Source organism: Halichoerus grypus, chromosome 3 (assembly GCF_964656455.1).
Source record: "Halichoerus grypus chromosome 3, mHalGry1.hap1.1, whole genome shotgun sequence".
Taxonomy (NCBI): domain Eukaryota; kingdom Metazoa; phylum Chordata; class Mammalia; order Carnivora; family Phocidae; genus Halichoerus; species Halichoerus grypus.
Window position 1 is genome coordinate 166570572 of NC_135714.1, and position 4807 is coordinate 166575378.

A 4807-nucleotide genomic window follows, 5' to 3' on the forward strand; every position below is an offset into this window, starting at 1 on the left:
AAAGCAGTATTTTTTCATTTGTGCAGTGGTTTCTGAAACACTCCTTCCAAATCTGATTTCCTGCCCCACTTGTACAATGGCGGGGGGGCGGGCAGCAATGTTGCTGGCAGCCCTCAAGATCTGCCAGCTCCCAGGCAGGAGTTACGCCCTCCAAATGGACGTAATTCTGATTTAAGGGGAGACTTCAGGAGGGGAACTAAGAGAACTATTCTGATTAAATCGGAGGTATTTGAGAAAGTTTGGAAAGAGGGCAAGTGATATTTAAAAAAAAATTATATGAGAAAAGGAGAATTACTGAGGAAGGAAAACATCTAGTCATTGTATCAAAATGTGTACCAGTCCTATAAACTTGGCAATTTATGTATAAATTGGAATATTGTCCATGAATGTAAAATTATTTGGAGACATGTAGGTGAGGAATTTACGCTACAAATATAGTAAAATACTTTGACAGTGCACCTCATTATCCTAACAGCTCAGTTATACCACATGTTAAATCACATCCCTGAGTAAATATTCGTATGAATTAGCCTTCCCTGCAGCTCACTATGCTCCATTCATACTTTTTGTTGGTTCCTCGTAAGTGCCAATCTCTGTTTTGTCTTTCTGCTTTCTGCCCAAGCTATCTGAAATGTTTTTCTCATGCTAGCTCCTTCTCTTTTCTGTTTAAATGTCACATCCTCTTTCACTTTCCCTTACCACCTAATTTAATATCGGCTGCCTCTTATTTGCCTCCTAGAGTCTTATTTCCTGCACAACACTTAACTGTAATCTGTAATTATTTTATGTACTTACTTATTTGCTCTTTCTCTAATGAGCGTGAAGCTCCATGAAGGCAAAAACTTTGTGTCCTCTTCACCACTCTGTCCCCAGCATCTAGTGTAGTGGTTGGCACATGAGAGGCCTTCAGTGAATGTTTTCTGAATACGTGAAAGGGTGAATGGATGGAAGGATGAATGGATCTCTTGAAAATAGCATGGAAAGATTGAACAGGAGTGTGATCCTTGAATCTTTAGATTAATATTGTTAAGATTATTAATGGCAAGATAAAGTGTGAACACTTCATGCATTAAACATATACTGGGCAGTTTCAGTTAAGCAAATGCATGGTAATTTATGCTGATTGGTCAGACAATTTAATTTTCATGTTTTAACCAGGTGTTAAATAGTTTCAGGTAAATTAATGAATGTTTCTTCATAGTAATTCAGTTTTTTTCTAAAAAAGAAGGCTGCTCTCTGGAAGATACAAACCTGACCTTTGGAACTTAGCAGGAATGTAGACATTTTTCCATCCCACTGGTGGTGAGAGAGGAGGAGGATGGGAGACTGGTATTACAATGTATTGGTTGAATCATGTGAACTACTGTTCTTTTATATAACATTAGCTTTTGTGCTAATTGGAATTTTTCAGCCTCTCAGTATGAAGTGACATTTAAACTTCATTACCCTAAATACTGAAATGAAATTGACCAACAGTAGTCATCCTCTCTGTTCCCTTTTGCCCTATAGATAGTTGCAGGTAATATGGAAAAATGTTGGCAGCAAGTATGCCTTTGTAGTGGATTTGCTTTTTCGAGTTTTGTTTAGTATACTTTAAAGCTACCATTTCTTAGAGATGTTTTAGCCTGACACTGTTGAGCATAGAAATAAAAACCTAGGTATAATTATATTTTTTTCCTGGAGAATTCTTTTAACCTGATCATTTAAAAAATTGATATTAAAGGTCTAAAAATAAAATTATTTTTCTGGTAAAAGACTTCCTATTTATAGTAATGATTAAGAAGAGTTCTCTGTTAAAATTTCTGAAAAGCATTTTTTTTTTTGGAATTTCAGTGCTTTTGTTCCTAAAATTCAGTTATGGTTTAGGAATTTTAAATCCTATGTTAACAATGTTAACAAAATGTCAAGAAATGGAAGTTTGGTGCATAGACAAGCTTGGCCAGTGCTTGTGAGCCTTTCAAGTTTTTGAAAATCAAAGATGAAGTATAGTCACTGAAAAATTTTACTCTTATTTTAAGGTAATTGTTTTAAAATTGAGGTCTTTAAGGCTTAATTTTGAAAATACTTTGATATAAACTGGGGTTATTTATTTATTTGGAATTATGTTTTGATTCTGCGACAGTAAAATTTATATCTGACGGACCTCTCCACAGGGTGGCAGCATTTTCAACTCTGCTTGAGTGCAAACCTGGGGAAGGAGTCCCAGCAGAATTCCGAGGGAGAAATAAGCATGGGCAGAAGGCCCCTATGGACTCAACTCTTGTTTCGGGAAACTAGATCGGCTCTCCCGTGTGTGCGTGGAGTCCTAAGTGCCATCCACCCAACGCAAAGGAACAAAAGTGCAGAGGACCCGTGCCTCAGCAAAGATCGCCCTTCCTGAGCGTGCACTTCATCTATTGTGTGTTTTTGTGAAAGCATGAGAAATGGAACCTAAACGTAACTCGGAGTGAGAAGCAGGCCTGGAAGGAAGGCTGCTGTCGACTCACCTCTTGTTTGAGGAGATTAGCACTGCTGTACCCTGTGTGCCTGGATGCCTAGTTCCCAGGCTACTAACACCAAGAATCAATCCTATAGAGTGACTGCGCTTGAGTTAACATTGCCGTTCCTGAAGCAGGAGGAATTTGACCCTGCTCATGTACGAGAGACCGGGGAAAGGGTCCCAGACGTGAAATGGAGTGAGAAACAGGCCGGGGCGGAAGGCAGCTCTCAAGTCACCTCTGGTTTATGAGGCTAGTACCCTTGCCCCGGGGGTGCCTGCAGGCCTAAAGCCAACCACCTAACTCAAGGGAACAACTCTTTAGAGAATTCCTGCTTCGGCTAAAAGAGCCATGCCTCAGGGTGGACGCATTTTGCTGTGTGCAAGGGTGAGCGCCCTGCAGCTGAGTCCCAAACCATTTTCTGTGTGAGACTCAGGCCCCGGAAGAAAGCAGAACACGACTCCCCACTTGTTTCATGAAGCTAGCACTGCGGCCCCACTTTTGCATGGAAGTCTAATCGCTAGCATTCTAACTCGGAGAAACAACACTAGAGAAACCGTGCTTTAGGTACCGTCGACATCTGTGTGGGAGGAAGCAGTTTAGGGTGTACTGTGGGTGAGAGCCTGAGGACGGGTTCCATTTCGGAAAATCGGGGGAAGGACAGGCCGTTACACAAGGCAGCTCTCCGCTCACACCATGGTTATGGGGCTAGTACCGTTGCCCCGGGTGTGCGTGCAGGCTTAAAGACAGCCACCTAACTCAAAGGAAAAACTTGGTAGAGAATCCATGCTTCAGCTAAAACAGCCACTCCAGAGGGTGGAAGCATTTTGTTGTGTGCGTGCGTGAGAGCCCTGCAAGGGAGTCCGAAGCTTTTTGCGAGTGAGACTCAGGCCCCAGCAGAAGGCAGAACACGACTCGCCATGTGTTTCATCAAGCTACCACTGCAGCCCCACTTTTGCCTGGAAGTCTAATCGCTAGCGTTCAAACTCGAAGAAACAACAGTGTAGAGAAACCGTGCTTTAGCTACCATCGACCTCTTCGTGTGAGAAAGCAGTTTATGCTGCACTGTGGGTGAGAGCCTGGGGACAGGTTCCATAGGTAAACTCGAGGGAGAGACAGGCCAGTGCAGAAGGCAGCTGTCAACTCACCTCTTGTTTACGAGGCTAGTGCAGTTGCCCCGGGTGTGCCTGCAGGCCTAAAGCCAAGCACCTAAGCCGAAGGAACAACTCTGTAGAGAATTCCTGCTTCAGCGAACATAGGCATTCCTGAGGCTGGAAGCATTTTGCTGTGTGCCTGCGTGAGAGAAGTGCAATGGAGTCCCAAACCATTTTCCGTGTGAGACTCAGGCCCCGGGAGAAGGGAGGACACGCCTCCCTACTTGTTTCATGAAGTTAGCACTGCGGCCCCACTTTTGCATGGAAGTCTAATCGCTAGCGTTGTAACTCGGAGAAACAACACTGTAGAGAAACCATGCTTTAGCTACCGTCGACCTCTGTGGGAGGAAGCACTATAGGGTGTACTGTGGGTGAGAGCCTGGGGACGGGTTCCATTTTGTAAAATCGGGGGAGAGACAGGCCGGTACACAAGGCAGCCCTCCACTCATACCATGGCTATGGGGCTAGTACCGTTACCCCGGGTGTGCGTGCAGGCTTAAAGACAACCACCTAACTCGAAGGAAAAACTTGGTAGAGAATCCATGCTTCCCCTAAACCAGCCACTCCAGAGGGTGGGGAAGCATTTTGTTGTGTGCGTGCGTGAGAGCCCTGCAAGGGAGTCCAAAGCTTTTTGCGAGTGAGACTCAGGCCCCAGCAGAAGGCAGAACACGACTCGCCATGTGTTTCATCAAGCTAGCACTGCGGCCCCACTTTCGAATGGAAGTCTAATCGCTAGCGTTCTAACTCGAAGAAACAACACGGTAGAGAAATCGTGCTTTAGCTACCATCCACGTATCTGAGGGAGGAAGCAGTTTCCAGGCTACCGTGGGTGAGAGCCTGAGGAACGGGTTCCTTACGTGAGACCAAAGGAGAAGAAGTCCGGGCCAGAAGGCACCTCTCGACTCAGCTCTTGTTACCTGAAGCTAACACTACCGCTCCATGTGTGCATAGGAATGCTAAGGGCTCCACACTGATTTGGCAGAAAGAAGCCGGTCAAGAACCCCAGCTTCAGCTCGTTCGCCTCTCCACAGGGTGGCAGCATTTTCAAGTCTGCTTGAGTGCAAACCTGGGGAAGGAGTCCCAGCAGAATTCGGAGGGAGAAATAAGCATGGGCAGAAGGCCCCTATGGACTCAACTCTTGTTTCGGGAAACTAGATCGGCTCTCCCGTGTGTGCG